Genomic DNA, 18,913 nt, shown 5'->3' with positions numbered 1-18,913 from the left:
TGCTCTAAGGCCTCCCCAGAGCCTTCTCTTCTCCAGGCTGAACAACCCCAGCTCTCTCAGCCTGTCCTCGCAGGAGAGGTGCTCCAGCCCTCTGAGCATCTTCATGGCCTCCTCTGGACTCGCTCCGACAGGTCCATGTCCTCCTTATGTTGGGGGCCCCAGAGCTGGGGGGTCGCAGGGCTGCAACATGATGCCGAATCATCAGAATACCTTGCAGGGAGTGCACAGCAAGCAGTACGCAGGACTGAATGGGAGAGGCAATGACATTATTTTTTAACATCGGGTATGTTTTTTCCTAGAACACAAAAAGCTTACCAGTAGCTTCTGGGCAGCTTTCCCATTTGTTTGTAGTGTTCTCTCCACTGATGCTGCATCCCGGTAATCAATAAAACTTGATTAAGGTTAATAGTGAAAAGCAGCAGCCTGCAACCTCGTTAAATGTAAAAATCCAGTACAGAGTGTGGTGACTAGAGTCAAATAATCATGACTTAAAGGACACATGTGGCTACAGAGTAGAAGAAACTGAACTGATTTTGCTAGGGTTTTTTTCTCAGTGACTTATCCCACAAGAAGGAAGCTGCCACTTCCATGAGCTGGATGTGGAATTACAGCTGGACAGGAGGATAAACCCTGCACGAATAAGTGTCTTGTTAAAGATTTGGTTTTGTTCCAGATCAAGCCACAAGCATTGATTTAGAACGATTGAGAAAACAAAATCATTAAGGGTAAAAAATTGGTTTTGAGGCTGAATGAATGCTTTGCCTAACCTTAAATGAGACGTTTTATTTTTGTCTTGAACAGTTTTAAAGATTGTGTCCATGATTAAAAACAGTTGACATTTTGGAATGAAACACCATTCCAAATTTTTAAAAACTGAAATATTTTTTTCCTTCTCTGGATATCTTTTCAAGCAGCAGTGTGATGGAATGGGCACGTGAATGTAAGGTGTTCTGATCAAATTTCGATTCTTCCACTCCAAGAAGGTCTGAGTGCCACCAGCTCTATTTGAAGGTCTGTGGTGGAAAGAAGCCTGCGTCTTGATTTTTTGGGACTGGCGAGACTCCCTCTCTTCAAGGATGGTGATAGAATTGGAAGGGTCAGGGGTGCCAACTGCAAATTTCTAAAAATTGTATTAGTGACTTGAAAATAATGAACTATTGCTTTAATACAATTGTGGATTCTTTTGATGTGCCCTCTGGTTTCTGGATTGTTAGAGTATTCACAGTTATTTCTCCATCTTTTCTGTAGCACCACAAAGGCATAATACTCCCTTTTTCATTAAATTCAGCACCACCGCTGAGCACTGGGAGCTGTGATTTTAAACAGTAAAGCAACACTGGAAACCTCTAAGGTAGGCAAGGTTCTCCTGGATTGTTTGGTGCTCGTTGGGAATATGGGTATCCGGTGAGAAAAGAGCTGGCTTGCCCCAAACTACTGTTGCTCTTTATGTCGAAATACTTAACGCTGTAGGTACAGTAAGGGGCAAAACTTCATCTCTGGAGAGTCCTGCCTCGCAAGGCGGGCGTGATGGGATTAGAGGTTTGATGAGTGCAAAACTTTGGGATGGTCTGTAGGTGGGGACGGCTGGCTGCTGCACTTTATCCCGGCAGAGTTAGGGAAGTCTTGGGGTAGGATTTCCCTTGCTCACGTTCTCCAGCGGTGCCTCTTCTCTCTTATGGCTCTTCAGCTGCAGCATATTGGAGCTCAACCACTGCACAAGCACTCATACTCTCTAAGGTATTTGTAAAATAGGTAGATTCTGGCTCTCAAATCCATCGTAGCATTAAGGCAATGTTCTAATTATCGCATTTTAGAAAGCAAAATGAAGTGTTAAAGTAGAGGTACCTGATGGATGATGACTTACATGTTGGTCACTTACTGTGTCGATGCAAACTTGGGATCGTACTTTAACTTGCCCAGTTAATCGAGGCTGTGTTTGAAATTGTTTCTCTTTTTCTTTTCCCCCAAATGGAAAGTTAAATGCAATCCACTTTCTAGAAGCTGTTTTTAATTTTGACCATCCAGTAACGTGCTCCAGTAATGAAACCTATACCTCTATTTAAAGGTCCTTTGTGTAATTTATAGACCCTATTTTCTTTCCTCATAAATTCCCACCCTTCTTTCTAGGGAGGCAAAGTGTACATTAGCCACTCTCCCAGGAGACTACCATACTGTGCATATAATAACTGTGAGATAATAACTCAGCCTAGTAGTGCTGAGTGCACTCGGCTTCCAGCACCATGCAGAATTGGGCCCTCAGCTTGACCCCAATATGAGCCAACAAGGGGCTATTTTTCTTCCAGGCAGTACAATTTTTGGCGTGCAATTTTTTCCAAAGCACTGACTCGGCAAGGAGGGGCTGTGGATTTTCCTTTTGCTCTATTTATGCGCAAGTCTCTGACATGAATGGTTCTTTGAAGTGTCTTTAGGATGCTGTAGGGCAACCATACTCCTCATTTAAAAATATCTTTTAAATGACTAAAAACTTCAGATGTGTGTGTATTCATAACAGAAGGTAAGCGCAAAGATACTGCTAACACGCGTAGAAAGTCAGCTTGGTCAAGCTACGCCAGTGTTGCAATTTCTCTTCAGTCCTGCGGTTGGGGACCTTTTAGATTAAATTCATTAGTTCATGGTAGTTTTGAGATGTAACATAAGCCTCCAAAGGGATCTTAAGCTTCTCTTTTTTATGAAAATGAAATCTTCCCTTGGCATTTCTCTAGGCACTTCTCCAGTCACAAATAAAAGGGGCATTGCTGAAGGATATTCTGCTGCACACTTAAATGCCAGCAATCCAATTAAAGGAATGTTTAACCTTTTGTAAATAAAGCTATGACTTGCACTGCCTTTTGGCTAAAGAAAAAAAATTAACTAATTTATTATTAAGCTTCTAACCCAAGACTGATGTATGTATTCACAATATAGTTTACAGCATTATAAGTCCCAGAAGGTCAACTGGCTGCAGATTCAGACGCTATGCTTTCCAGGCAGCTCTGCTAAGCGACGTCCTTCTCAAAAGCTACCTCTGAGTCTTTTGCAGTCTCTGGTCACAAAAGTCCTGATCCAGATGTTAGATGCTTCACAACATTTTTTATATTGCTGGTTTTTGAATATGGATCATTTTCCAATTGCAACAGTACGTGTGGATTTGGATAGGAAGACGTTCAAACTCTGATGTGCGTTGCTCAGCCAGGCCTGGTAGCAAACCTGAGAAAGGCTTATAATGGGCATGGAGAGGAGGGGGGAAAGTTAGAAGTTTTCCTGCTTTTCAGCATTCTGTAACTCTGCAGGGCTTCAACTAGAGATCTCTGTGGCAGTAGGAAAACCCATGTAGCAATTTTGGTGGTAAAGCTGCGCTAAGACGAGATACCCAAGTAGAGGCTCTGTCTTTTACTAGACTGGTTGATATGCTTCAGACACGTAAGCCTACTTGAATTCTGAAATAGAAGTAGCACGCTTCAAAACTAAATACAACTGGAGAGCAATCGCACAGTGCAGGTTTCAAGTCTGCTACTTCTGTTTCAGGTCTGAGAAGAACAGCCTATGGGCCGAAAAGCTTGTGTAAGTTTTCCAGCAATAAGAATTGGTTTAGTCTAGGATGTGGCCTCTGCATGTGAAACCTGGCTTAACTCCTCTGGATGTATTTCTTGCTTTGCTGCTGTGGCATCCCCGAGAGAGGCTACACTAGAAGCTCTGAATACCTGCGGTGCAGCAGAAGGAGTTTCCGAGGGACCAAGCGACGCAGGCTGGTGGACAGCAGTACCGCGCTGGCTACAGGAGGGCAACAGGCAAGAGCCCAGAGCCTGGAGGTGAGCCTCAGCGGCCCACAACAAATAACCAGCGCCGAGCGTACCTGAGCGCCAGCTGGCCTTGGAGCCCATGCAGCGGTGGCCGGCAGCCTTTGGGGAGCGGGACAGATTGCATTACATTGCAGTTACCATTTCTCATAGCGCTTTTACTTTTGTCTGCACGTTTCATTTGGTCCAAACACTTTGCAAGCAAAGGCTGAAAAATACAACTATTCATTATACAGACAGGGAAGTCCTTTCCTCAGTTAATATATGTGCATTTGCTGTGTGGAAAAAGGTTAAATGGTAACGAGAAAGATCGGGCAGGAGTCCAGCACTTTATAGCCTTGCTGGGGCAGTGCCTGAGTTCTGTATTAACAGTTTTCCTAAATTTCTTGTTCCTGAGGCCACAACATGAGTAATAATAACAGCGTAAAGAAGGACGGCGAGTACCAGAAATGGAGGCCGGTACTGTGTGTTATGATCGTGTTAAGACTAAGTTCATTGTTGTTGTGTGGCCAAGACCTAAACAACTGTGATTTTTTTACATTCTTTGTGATCCGCCCCTGTAAAGTGTTTTGTGGCTCTGTGAATGAAAGTGGGCTGTATCAGAGACAGGAATTGCCCATACAGTATTCTGTTTAGTCCCAGCTGAAATCACAGACCAAAAGCAGGCCGTGTCTCACCAGCTGCCAACGTTCAGTAGTGAGGTGCCCTGGAGAACAGCACTGAATACAGCAATCAGTGCCGCAAAAGCCTTAGAAAGACACAAAACTGTAAAGAGACGTTTGCTCCTTCGTGGGATCTCTGGTTCTGGACTGGTTTTGCTTTTGTTTCCCTGTCAATAATCACCAGCAATACAATTGTTGAAATTGTGTCACCATTGGAGAGCAGTGGGTTTGCTTTTGTTTTGCAGAATTTCTCCAAATGGGGCTTGACTTTGAAAAAACATAAGTCAAATTTAGGGCTCAGCTGGTGCGAGTTGCGTTTTGTGTTGCCATACAGGTCAGAAAGAAGCTGGCTAGGTTCTTGCGCTATTTCTTTTTTTTTTTTTTTGCACGCAGTGCACAAATGAGAATGGTTCTGCCTTTGCGTAATCTTTTCAAGTAGTTTTTCTTTTTAACCCAAATGGACACCTACATTCTCCTGTCCCCAGTTTCTTGGAAGAACAACAGCGCAGGGGACTTCAGGAAAAACATCTCAGCGTTGATTCTTTTTCCAAAGGAAAACGATGGCGTTCCAGGATTTGAGTGCTGGAAGTCACAAAGGGCCGTTTTGGTGGTGGTAAGATGTTGCCATCAAGCTGCAACGCCATTTCTGTCTGCAGGCATGGTAAATCAGTGCTGCTCTTGAGATTCCCTGGTGCCCATCCAGCACGCTGCGGTACTCACCCCGGCTCCTGAGCGGCTGCAGTTGGTGGGACCACGGAGGTCCGTGTCTGCACGTCTGCCACGCTCGTGCTTTGCCAGCTGGCTTATTCTTTTCTGTTTGTGTTGCTCCTGCTTGCAACTTGGCATGGTGTTTTGGGGGGGTTGGAGTTTGTGTGGGGTGTTTTTTATGTTGTTTGCAATGCAGATACATTTTCTTTTCCCTGTAAGCTATGGAAAAACCTAAAGCTTCTTAAAAAAAAAATTTAAAGCAATTCAGTTTTTTGAAACTGCATAATTGAAGAGCTCTGAAATAATTGGCTTATTATAGTGCACCCGTAAAAATGAATTTGCATCTCATTTATGAAGTATTAGATTCCCTATTACATGAGACTGATTGTTCTTAATGTGACTTGCATGTAATTTAGCATTCTTTACTCAAACACTTTGTAGCTAAACACAGGGGGTGGGAAGTTCATTCCAAAATCACGGCACTAGAACTTAGATTACGGAGCATTCACAACTGGATCCTGCACGGCGTGCTCTCGGCACGCTGTTTGTCTCTGTCTCTGCTCCCATTTACACACTGTATTGCAGAGGCCCAGATTACCCAAGTAATTTTTTCCTTACCTCTTTGCCCCTGTTAAGGCCTGGTCACGCTGCAGTGAGAAATGCGATTGCTAAAGGCAAACGTGAGCTGCAAGTACCCAAGTGATCACCCAGTGCCGCGGACGCGCTTTTGCAACCCGTGCCAGAGCCTTCGCCGGCAGCCACCCAGGCTCCTCGGCCCAAGGCGGCAGGGACGTTCCCGTCTGCTGCAGCCACGCTGCCCAGCGCCGCACAAGCGTGGTGCTCAGATCACCTCCGGAGCCCCCGCCGTAAGGCTGGTCGGGTGGCTGCTCCCCGGAGCTCAACCGTGCTGCCCGTGGTCTGCCTGCTGTTGGTTGCGGTGAAAGCGGTGGCTAAACTGCGTACGGGCGTGCTGTCGCCTGAGCTAACCTGTCTGACAGAGGGCTGTAGGTGCTGCGGGTGTTGGTAATGGAGCTATGCTGGTGATCGTTCCCCTCGCACGGGGAAATGTGTGTGGGGATTGCTGAGTGAATGCTTCCCAGCTGCTGGGCTGGGGAACCTGCATGTATCAAAATGCTGGAAATACCCCCTGTAACGCTCCCGAAAGCTATTCCGCTACATCAGAAGCCGGCCGCTAACACAATCGTGAATCATGGCCTCCCCGCGGGCTTCTGTCAGCGTTTCTGGTGTGTACGCAGGAGGTGAGGTGACTGTAAAGCCCGGTCTTGGTATCTGCGACTCCGTTTTGGCCCGAAGGAGAGGCAAAGATGACAACAAGAACAATGCAGCAAAACGCAGGGTCACCTTGTGCAGGAGGAGTCTGGGTGAGTGAGTGTAGAAATAACGTCACTCGGTTGAAGGGAAGGTGACAAGCAGGCCCCTTGCATGAAGTTCTGCAGAGTTACTGAGCTGTAATTTCAGAATATTTTGTTTACTGTAACTAGCAGATGGCAAAAGAAATGACATACCTCCGTGCTCTCCAATAGATACAAAAAATGCCGTGGTCTTAATAAGAGACTGATGTTAGTGGCTCTTTGGACACAGCCAATTAAGAAAATATTGATGCGAACTGTTTAGCAGGAGCCAGCGCAGCAAGCCCTGGGGTCATAGGTTTGAATATCAGTGGTTCCAAAAATACTTGGATACTCCTGTGTGTATTTTTGTCAGAAAGCAAGTAGAGAATTGAGTTTTTAATCGACCCTTTTGTTTAGCTGGTGGAACGTGTGGTTTAATCCAGTGCATGATCCTACTGCTTCTTTTGGGGGAGCAGGTAAGTGGCATGCCGGGTGAGGTAAGGGGAAGGAATTCTGGATTGAAAAATTGTAAAAGGACCTTATGCTCCTTCAGACAAAATAAAATAGGTAAAATTTATTAACTTCAGAAGAGTAACTAGCAACGTTGAGAGCAGTTACATTAGAACAGCACCTTATATTTCATTTGCCTTTCTTCTTGATTGTAAATCCTCTCTGAATTTCCGTTCAGCCGTACAGTAAATACGGCTGGAAACACGTGATACACCAACGGCCAGGGAAGCAGAAATTATCCCTGCAGTCCTCTAATCCCTCTCTTCCACTAATTTATAACAGATTAAATTTGGGTTCAGATATGTGGACGTACTGCACCTTTAAGAGCTACCATCTTATGTAGGGGAATTATTCAGTTTATACATTAGAGCAGATTAGAGACGTGTCGGTACCGATCCTGTGCGTCTCTGGGCTGTCACATGCTGTTGGGGCAGCAGTTACTCCCAGCCGGAGTCAAGCCTTCCTTCGGGGCTGAAGCTGATGCGGGACATGGCGCGCTGCAGAAACAGGGGCTCTGCCTCTCAGGAGGTCAGGGAACAGCCCCTTCCCGCTGCTACCTTAACGTATTTCTGCCACTTCATCCTTTTACTGTAGGGCACTTTGTTATTGTGTTGTTTGGAGCTGGCTTTACACCTCGGAACCTGTGAAAGGTTGTAATAAGGATTCAGAGTTCAGGGGTTAAGCAGAATTGATCTGTGAGCTTTTCCAAGACGGGCGCTCTGCTGCCCTGGCCTTTGAAGGATAAATGTCTCGCTCAGACAAATCCACGTCGCTTTTCAGAGCGACTGGGTTTGCTGCGACTGCTGCGGAGATCGCCGGCACGAGGCAGGGAAGAAGGGGCTTCTGTCTGCTTTTGGGGGGAAGGTGGAAACGCACATTTTCAAAGCGGCTCGTTGTTTTATAAAAGTCTGGTTTTAATTCCAAAATAAACATGTTTTCAGTCTGTTTCCATCTCAGAAGGTAGATTCTAGGCACAATTTAAAAGGTTCCTTTCAGCTTTCACTAGCTGGCGATCAAAAGCACCCACCATCCTGGATCGATGTATTGGGTTTGCGTGGCAAGGATCTGGTAGCGGGGGGCTGCAGGGGCGGCTTCTGTGAGAAGCTGCCAGAAGCTTCCCGCGTGTCCGACAGAGCCAACGCCAGCCGGCTCCAAGAGGGACCCGAGCCCATCCGCGATGGTGCTGGCGCCTCGGGGGTAACGTGTTTAAACAGGGGGAGGAAACAACGGTGTAACTAAGAAGGGAGGGGTGGGGGAAGTTTTTAAGATTTGGGTCTATTTCTCATTATTCTACTCTGATGTGATTGCTAATAAATTAAATTAATTTTCCCAAGTGGGGGCTGTTTTGCCCATGACAGTAATTGCTGAGTGATCTCCCTGCCCTTATCTCGACCCACGAGCCTTACGTTATATTTTCTCTCCCCTGTCCCTCTGAGGAGGGCAGTGATAGAGCGGCTCGGTGGGCACCTGGCGTCCGGCCAGGGTCAGCCCACCACAATCAAACATGCTCATTCTCTGCTTTGGCTTAAACTCATAGTTGTGAGTAGAGAAAAAGTGCGTATAGAGTAAAGGCTTTAAGATCTATTCCCTCTCTCCCCTTTCTTTTTTTTTAACATGTGTATTTTATGAGGAAAGGTTCATTTCTCCCACCAGAGTTAAAGGTTACGTTGCTGGAGTTTCTTTTTGGAGAAAACCCGTTTCAATCGTGCCTCACCGTGCTGAGCTGCAAATGCCTGGGGGTTAACTGCTCTGGCTCGTGCACAAGTACACGGTGAGGCATCTTCTGCCTCCCAACGCTGGCTTGAAATGGAGGGAGCAAAGAGGTGGGAAAATGTTTGTCCTCACGCGGCAGAGGTGCAGCGAAACCGCGTGGCTTCGCCGGTGTCACGCGGGAAGTCTGCGGCGAGCAGAGAACCGAATCTCCTGGAATCGCAGGTAGCTCCTGTCCCCTGGGAGCAGCATTGCTGCTTGTTTGCAAACGCTGCTGTGTGTTTTCTAAAGCATATATTTAAAGGACACACTGCAATTACTAATAAACTAAATTAAAAGGGCAAAAGCTGGAGAGAGACAGTAGAGGGAAATTCTTACACCTGTTATCGTGTTCATTACTCACCACTGTTTGTGTTTTTTCACTGCTACAGATCGCCAGGCAGACGTAACGCTAATTATCTGTGCAGGAGGTCGGTTTTGCATGCTAAAGGAAAACACTGGTATGTCTTGCTAATTTGATTTTAATATCTGTGCCATGCTATTGTTTGGCCTAGAAATTAGATTGCTTTTTACTAATATAATTGGCTAATTAAAACATCTTTTGTAGGAGATGGGGAAGATACCCACAGTCCTTATGTGACTTGGGACGTAATAAAGTAAACATGAGTCAGTTCCTAATCCAACAAGAGCTCATTTACAGCACAAAGAAAGGAGTACCCTCAATACAATTTTCTTAATAAGTTTTGAGATAATTTAGGGTCCAGTCTTCTACCTTTGAAGTGGAGATAGAAACACTGGAACTTAGAAGACCCAGCCCTGCAGGACTTCTGTGGCGATACCTAACAGGTAGCTAACTATCATCAATTCCATATATTTGCAGTACGCTGTGTCTGTAGTCATTGTAAGTTCCCGACCTGGGGCTAGTTGTGAAGATGTAAAGCAGCAGAAAAGAGTGAAGTTGCACCAGAACATACTCCCTCTGTCCCAGCAACTAAACCATAGCTGGTTTTGCAACCTGACCATACAAACTTGGTATTCCCTTCCTTCCTTGCCTGCTCCCACTCCCCACCAGGGCTGAGTCCCTGGAAGGGGAATCACACTGGGGAGAGCCGCTGCTTTCCTCTCTCCCTCTGGTCAGCGAGGACACGGGGTAGACAGGTGAGGAAGGGACAAGTGTTGCCTCTGCCCTAAGAGTGAAGGTGGAGCAGCGTGGGAAGTAACTTTCAGTAAACAGATCACCACCTTGTCTCGGACCCCAGCTGCGAGTCACAGCCTCCTTCCCCCAGGATGCTCACTGGGTTCCACCTTCTGCGTTATCCTTCAGACAGGACTCAAGGAAAAGTCCCGTCCTAGACAATCTATCTTTGAGCCTGGAAAGAGTTTGAGAGACTTATGCTAATCATATTTAATTTGTATGTGCAAATGATTCTAACTAAATGTAGGCTTCCCTGAGTATCTTCAATTAAAAGCTCTGGATGTACTCCAAAGTTACAAATTCCTTCGCTAAGCCAGTAGGGAATGATAATGAATTATTGCTAATATAGCCATAAAGCTTTTATTTGCATAAGTAATATGAAGCTAATGTGTGGGTAAAATTAAACTTTAAAATGAAATATTATTAAAACAAAACTGTTAATGAATTTGGACACATTACTGAGCAGGTATATTTGGCAGCTGGCTAGAACAGATATCTCTAATAGAAGTCTAGTTGAATCAAAATCAATATTGAACATTACACAACAGATTGAAGATAGTTTAGCAAGTTACGTGTGCTCGTCTTCTCAATTCGGATGTGCTTCATCATTGTTAGCTTTCACAACCACAACTACAGCAAACGAAGGTGTCACAATGCAGGAAGGAGAACCAAATCCATGAATTTGAGTATTTCATTCTCGTCGTTACTGTTACAATGGGCTTGAGAGAAGACGCTCTGAATTCTCACTAGGATGGAAGAAAAATTGAAGATTGAAAGTCACGTTATACGTAGATGATGGCTATATATGCTGCTTATACCAGCAGTGTTGTTGTTGTTATTATATTAAGATTGTTATTACTGAGGCTGGACTTTTTTCTTCTTGAAATGTTTCACTAATCGTTTTCCGCTCTTTGTCGTATTGCAGAAGTCTTTTCTCTATCCCTTGCAGATACTTTGGGCTGCAGTGGTTCAGGGGAATTACTCCAGACTAAAATAATCTCAAGACCAGAATAGTATTAGACGAAGGAACTTACTCTGACATAGTGAATTCTGCCTCTTTAAGTAAGCTGCAGAAAGATAGAGGGTGCAGTATCTTGATCAGTTTTTTCTTCCACTATCACACATGAAACAACCTAAGCAACATCTCTCTCTGTTGGCGGACGGCATTGTATGCTTTATATGGTGACTTCCCGGCAAAAAACCGCAGAGTAACGGCTGCGATTGCCTTGCTCGTAACTCTTAAATGTGTACATCAGACTTGCCTCCATTTCACTCGTGTGCAAGCCGTGCTGCTGCCTTTTACACACATTACTCATTTGCACAGGCTCAGCGTTACTCCTGCGTTATATCCAGCTGCCCCAGTGCAGAAAGGTTCAGTTACAGTTACGTTGCTAGGCTCCTGTGCTGCCCTGTTTCTGTAAAGCAGCGTGCACAAAACCGTATAAAGCAACCCCTGGATGTTTTATCAAGATATCCCAAGCCTGCTCACTTCTGGGGCTAGACATGGACCGTATTGTGCCTGCCTACCTCGTCTGCCATTGAGACAAGATGGAGTCATTCAATGTTTGGACTAGCAGAGAAAGCAGCATTTTTGGGGCTAGAGGTTTCATTATCGGGTCTGAGAAACGAATTCATTTTCTCTTTTGTGCAGGAGGATTCTGTACTCCACCTTTTTGCAGAGGCCAAAACTCGGACACCTGAAAAGATGAAGGCTGTCAGCTCTCAGCTGGTGTTTCATCCCAAGTGGAAAGGCCTGCGCTGGCTTTAACTATCTGGGAATTTGGCCGTATCTGTGTTCTTTCAGAGTAGGTGCTTCAGAAATAACCTAGCGAAGTTGTTGCATTTCTGTGGGGCTTGCGTACCTGACCTACATACACAGCTTTGAAAATTCCAGTTCTTAGGAACTAAGGTTGAATTCAGTGTTGCTTTATGGTGCAAAAAGCACATTAGGTTTTCCTTTTTTTTTTTTTTCTCTATATTCTATATGAATAGTTTTGGTGAAAAAAAATAGGAGATATTTCCCCCAGCGTTTCATTTCAGTTACTTCTGCTGTTTCTTGCACAGGATGAAATTATTTCCCTTTCTGTACTGAGAACAGACTCTGAAGCTGTAACCAGGCTGGATCTGGACGGTACGGTAAATCAAGCTGGCTAGCTTGTCATTTATAGTTTGAATCTTACATGTGTGATAACCTTACTGCTGCGGGATACTGGTGTATTTTCTGTCCAGAAGAACAGATTGAGACTTGGGATACCAAGTGTCATCTACCATTTTGCAGATGCCTTTTCCTTTTTTGCACATATATGTGTTACGTTTAGCATTTTTACCTGATTTTATGCATATAACTTGCCAAACTTACAAGTTACACCTTTTCTTATTCATGATGTTTCCTAACTCAGTGACTAAGGGGAAAAGCAGTAGCAAGCTGGCTGTGTTCATCCTAAGTTTGCTGTCCCCTGGAAGACTAGATTCAAGCTGTGTCTTTGCACCACAGAGCAGACTGCAGAGTTTGCAGGCAGATTACTAATTTTGCAGAGAGCGCTACCCAGTTTTCCCACCTACCTGGGGCTTGTTCCGTCAGGTTGTACCAACTCAAAGGTTTCTAACGTGGGCATCTGCCTTTGGCACAGCTCCGTGCGCCTCCCTCGTGCCAGGGCTACGCTGTGCGATGGGCAGCGGGGCTGAGCTGATGACAAGTGAGCCAATTCCCTTGGTGTGGGGGGAAAGGAGTGGACAGAGGCTGCTGACGCTGGCCTCTGACTGACGCGGGGACCCAGCCTTGAGCCTGGCTCCGGCACAACCCCTGTGGCAGTAGGGACACACAGGGACCTTCCCTCCCAGCTTTCCCTGTCACCTCCCTGGGAAGCGTACACGTGTCTCACAGGTCTTGCCGTTTTAAGCTCTTGATACAATCAGGTCACGAAGGTTGTGCACCCTGAGTTACCAGGTTGCTTAATTTTGTCAAAACGAAGTAAACAACTCATTCTGGTCCCTGGAGACTGTGTAAATAAACAGGGAGCAATGGGAATAAGCCCCAAGTTTGTTGGACAGGAGGCATTTCTAATGCCTTCACTGAAGCACACCTGTGCTGGCTTTCCCCAGAGGAAAATTAGGTGTTCAGAGCATGTAAGTCCTAAACAGATGAAGACGCAGGCCATGCTTTTTAGATCTCTGATTCAGCAACAGCTGAGTGGATTTAAATTGTGCTTTTGATAAACAGATAAGCACAAACTGTGTCTCTGCTGCTAACCTGAACGTCAACTTTCAGCCTTGTGCAATTGGAACTGCTGACTTATTAAACCTTGGAAATTGGGCTTGATAATGGAAATAGCAACTCAGTGAACCTTAATTACAGTTGCGGCACTGGCCGTGGCCTACCTTTTCACACACAAGAAGAATTCAGTATGAGAGGGTGAGTACGGTAGAAACAATTTGTCATGAACGGTATTAGTTGGGAACGTGGCTTCCTTCACGCGGGCCACATGTCTTAGTCAACCTGAGAAAAGTTATCGAACTCAGTGGGGCAGTGTCAGCACGAGGAGAGTAAAATAGAAACTACGATTAACCTTTTTTTGTGCCGTGTTTTCAAGAGTCAGGTTCAATATCTCGGTGGAAATGGCCTGTTGTACTGCTTTGTTATGAAGGAAGCTCGGGAAGATTTGACAAAGTGGTGTTACAAAGTTAAATCACAAATGAACGTTGAGATGCGAGTTTACTCAATTCTGCTTTCATTCACTACTGCGCCTCAGTTTTAGAAGAATTTGAATACTGAAACGTATGTCATCGTTTTGAAATGCTTAGAAGACAAGGCCAATGTTTCATCAATTTATGTTTGTCCCAAATGGCCTTATATATCTGAGAGTGTGCTTGGAACTCTGGATTATAGGCATAAAAAGATGAATAGAATTGTAATGATTTGCTGTAAAAGAAGACTAAGATTTGGGGAGTACGATGAAAGCCAGCTATAGCCTAAGCATTTTTCTTCTGTGTAGTTCTTCAAAGGAGTACAGTGGCAAAATCAAAAGAGATGGCAAGGATATGTTTTATATTACTATACAAAAGCAAACAGATGGTTTACTTTTTCTCCTCTTTTAAATATGTAGCTGCTACAGTCTCATTATATCTCTTGGAATGGTTTCAGATATCAATTTATTTTGCAAAACTGAATTGATTGAATAATAGGTATATCACAATTTCAAATCAATTAGAAATATTGCTTGCCAGAGGAGCTGATGGTTTACTTGAACGTCAATAATAAAACTGTGTAAGCCATTAATTACTTCGGACTATTTAACATTATTACATTTCTCTGTACCAGGGACAGTTCTGCTGACATTAGTTGGCAGGAGCTGCTAGAGATGGGGCAGGCTCATTTATGGCCAGGCGTTAGGTAGCTCTCGGGGGCCTGTTGAGGGAGTTTCTCTGTCTCGGTGCTTGTGTGAGTGGCTCCCTCCCGACAGCTGCTTCTAAACTTTATCCCCTTCCTCCTCGCTCTCCGGCTCAGCACTTGCTGCTAGAAGGAGGACAGACGTAGGGTGCTTGCTTTTGGCTTCGCTAAGCTGCCTTCCACGCAAGCACATTGCTGCTTTATTTTTCCTCCTTTTATTTTTGGTATTTGTTATTAACTTAGTATCTTATTCTCTCTCCTGCATCAAGAAGTACGAGATATGGGAAGATGAGTACTTTCTTTTCTTTTCCGAACTGTAACTAACTGTTCTGCCCAGAACAACTTCTTGTAACCTGGCTTGTCTCTCATAATTATGTATTTCATACACGTTCTCCTGAGGGAATAAACTATCCCTGAGAATCTAATTTCTTAGAGAAGGGAATTGAATAAGGTGATATATGTGGGATTTAAAAACCCAGGTGAAATACAGTGTTATCAGTATCCTTCCTAGAACACTGTTGATTTTTATCATTTAATCTGTTATTAGTTCAAAACATGATTGTTTCCTTAATCTGCAGTACATTGCCCCATCGGGTCCCGCAACACGAAAGCACTTGCTTAAACCTGTTTCTGTTTGATGAAGCAACACTTCTGTAGCTAACTCTCACGGAAATTAGTTGACCTCAAACGTCTGCACACGGTGTTGCCATTTCTACTAGGCCATGAGTGCGCTTTGGGAATGTGTTCTGTCTTCCTAATTAATCATAATTTTCAACACAATACGTCAATAACGGAGAACCACGCAAGAAAGGACTTAGCACACAACAGGAGAACATGTGGTTCTTGCGCTGCAGGACAGGCCGTGTTTTATGGACGTTTGAAAACGTCTAATTTGCAGGCTGCCTGGCGGCTGGCTGGTGGCGGTTTGAGCTACAGCCTCCTGGCTCTTTAACAGCAAGGAAGTGCTGGGGTCAATTTACATCGTGTTCCATGAGAAAATTTGCAAACAGATAAATAAATATTGTCTTTTCCCCTTCCACTGGGATCTGAAATAGGTTGAGGTGTATGAATTGGGCTGCGCTTTGCCTCCAGGAAACGAGCGCTGAGATGCGAGTGGGGGTAGTGTACTGCGGGCAGCCCCCCAGCTGCCAGGCCCCCCTGTTGCTGGAACGGGACAGGAGGCTCAGTGAACCCCGAACCAATTTCAAGGCTTTTTGCATTGTGTATTTGCAGTTTTATTTCAGTGGCAGCTGCTCAGGTTGTGGAAGTGCAGATTTTTAATGTAGAGGCAAGGAGAAGTTTTTCCAACCCCTTTAAGGAACCACCTCCTCTCTAACAGTAGCAGTAGGAGCAGCCCTGAAAAATCTGGCCTAATTCATCGTTGGCCCAGGTCTTCTGTTAAGGGGCTACAATTTGTTTCAAGATCCTGAGTCATGAAACAGGTCTTGCACACGGGTGCCTGGGAGACTCTGCAAGGGTGCCAAGGCGCCCGCTCTGTTCGGCTCCACGCGGTCCTCCCAGGCTGCCAGCAATGCTGGCCGGCTGCGGGGCGGCTGAATTGCATCGGGTTCTACTTTGTCCTGCAGTCACAGCTGCACGCGCATGGATAAGCGAGTTGAAAGGTAGATGCTTTTGTAGTTTAATGCCTGTCTTCTGCTGAAATGCATCCAGGGCCTCCTACAGAGCCATCTTTAGTCACAGCAAATCCGATGGGCTGTGCCATGATTCGAGTCCTTCAGGAAAGACCAAGAGCAGAGGGGCTGAGCTAATTCTTCTGTTTCCTACCTGTTGTTTTGCTGAGGGCTGTAATAACACAGCGTGGTATCCTCCACAGTCTGACTAGCCAAAATGATGGCCTTTGGCCCCAGACTAAAACCGAAAACAGTATTTATGTTCATTGCAGAATTTAAGGTGCATCGATAGCTTTGACTCTGACCCCGATCAGTCTTGGCTCACAGGAAGCTGTTTTTGGCTAGGGCAGAGGCAGTTCCTGGCTTGGTATTCCCAGCAACCTCTTACCCCACCGAGCTGCAGTCAGTGAGGTCAGCCTGGGTCTCTGCACAGGTTTTTGGGCTGGTTTTGGCGAGGTTTGGTGGTCTTTTGTCATTGTTGTGTTTTGTTCTGGTTTTATTTGCTTCTGTTGGCATTGATCTCTGGAAGACAGTAAAAATATTTATTCAGCATAGGCAGGGTGACAGATATCTCTTGTATGAAGAACTATTTGATGAGCTGTTAGTTTTGAGTGCCTTTCCTATTCATTGAACTAATTAGCTCTACAAATCTTGCTGTCAACCAGTCATATAGCCACTTATTTATTTTCCCATGTGCAGAATTTTTACTTTGCTGCATATACACAGAGCTATAAAACCAAATGCACCAAAAATTGTCTCTTAGTTGGATATAAATGGAAACAAAATACGCTTGGAATTATTATTACATGTGCCATTAATTTTTATTTGAACTGTCTTATAAAAATGCCAAGCTGCTTTCATTGTTTTTCACTGTTGCACTCATGTAAATGTAGGAAAGTTGTTGATTTTTTTTTTTTCCTCTTTTAATGCTGTTTTACTGTCTTCGGTGGGAGTGTATGACAATGATTATGTCTAAGTCAGGGGAGAAGGGAGATGTTAATGCTTGCCACATGGGTACCTGGAATCTGTTGTCACCGATTGCTACGTCTCTTTAAAATTATTGCTTGGTTTTAACCTCCTCTTGTGCTTTCTCTCCTTTTGCAAGCTTTGCATTTTTGGCAGCCTTTTAAACATCATAGTGAGTGGAGTTAAGTATTTAATGCAATTAAAGCATTTCAAGCTCATGAAAATACAGCCTGCAAGACTGGCCTGTGTTGTGCTTAGTCACAGTGAGTCTGGTTGTTTCTGGCAGTGATAGTGCAGAGGGCATTCGGATGAAAGATACCTAGAAAATGTACTTTGTGGGAAAGAAAAATATGAATTACGTGATTCCTGGCAGAAATGCCTCTTGTGGTTTGATTGCTGTGTCATTTTGGATTTGGGACAGGAGCATGTGGGCTCTGGAGACTCAGTAACCAGTGCTGCTCCTACAGAACTGTTAGGTGGGGCCTAGGAAGTATGTGATCACCCGGTGAAATATGGCCAGATGTTTTATAGCTGTGCAGTTGCCTACAAAAGTTGCCAGTAATCCCTGGAAGCTGTGCAACGTAATGGCCAGCTGGAATTGTACTGCCTGCTGGGAAGGGACTTTCTGTTTTGTAACCTGATGTCTTCAAAGTCGTCACAGCCAAGATTCCCCTTCGACATATGCAGCATCCTCTGCTCCTGAGCATGGAGTTCATGGAGACTTTTGCCAGTTGCAAAGCGATGCCCTCAGCGGTCTGGGTTGTAACGGGCCACATGGCATTTATTTCTTTTTCTCAAGTTAGACAATTTTTTTTTTTTTTTTTAATGCTGGTGTCTTCCTGTGTTCCCCTCTGTCCCCAGTACAAAAGTCTTAAGTACACCTCCTTTTGGAAGCAGATGTAATGGAATTGTGTAGGATCTACTACAAGCACAAATTAAACTGTGTTTGAAAGCAAGCAAGCGTTTACCTTTTTTTCCTTCCCACCAAAGAAAGCCCAGTTCAAATGAAGCATAGACAAACAGTGAGTGGTGAAAGCATAGCTGTAAAATGGAAAACTGCTAAACAGAACTGCAGTAATTAGCTACAGAGTGCTCTTATTTGACTATTTGAAATGTGTGTCTGATTTTGATGCGTGAACTTCAAAAAGGATGCTGGCAAATTGGAAAGGATTTGGGAAAGAGTTACAGGGAAGATTTGAAAATCATGCCATCTAAAGAGAGACTTAGACTCTTAATCTCTATATCTTGTTTGAAGAGAAGAATAAAAGATTACTTGAGGAAGAGATCTGTGATAATAATGACTGTTTAATCTAAAGTTAGAAAGCACAGGAGCAGTGTTGGGCAGCCATAGCTAGGCATGGTTAAGCCATACAGTTTTGACTGTGGGCGTGACGGAAAACTTGAGCAGCTTCACAGTGTTGGGCATTGTCTGCTGCTTGAAATCTGTGGTCGAGACTGAATCCTCAAAGCTGTAAATCTGATGGAGTTGCAAAACAAGTGCTCTGGTTCGTGTTAGACAAGTCAGATAATCATAATGGAGCAATGGGAAAAACAACGTACCTAATTTTCAGATGAAATTTGACAAGTTTGGGAATGTAGCTAGGTGATGTGGCTGCCTCTGATCCCTGTGGAAGAAACTCAGTCATCAAGATGATGGCACTAAAGCAAGAACTGGTAAGCTGCAAATTGTGAGGAAGACTTTAGGCCCGTGTTTTTGGTCCATTCTCTGTTGATTCTCTTGATGCATTACTAAATGCTGAGGTGTTGTTCAAGAGTTTAAAAGAAACACGATCCCTTCTCTAAAGTGTGTGATACCTATCTTGAGGGGGAAAGACGACTATGGATGATGGAAATACATTTAAACCAGCACAAAACCCTTGCATTAGGACTCTTCAATGTCAGGTTCTACCTAAGAGCTCCGATGAGGTGGGGTTACCTCGTGGCAAGTCTGTTGCAAGCCCTTGTGTATACACTTCTGACAGTGGCGTGGTGGGA

This window comes from Platalea leucorodia (genome assembly GCF_965183815.1).
Source record: "Platalea leucorodia genome assembly, chromosome: 16".
Classification (NCBI taxonomy): domain Eukaryota; kingdom Metazoa; phylum Chordata; class Aves; order Pelecaniformes; family Threskiornithidae; genus Platalea; species Platalea leucorodia.
Note: the sequence above shows the minus strand (reverse complement) of the source record.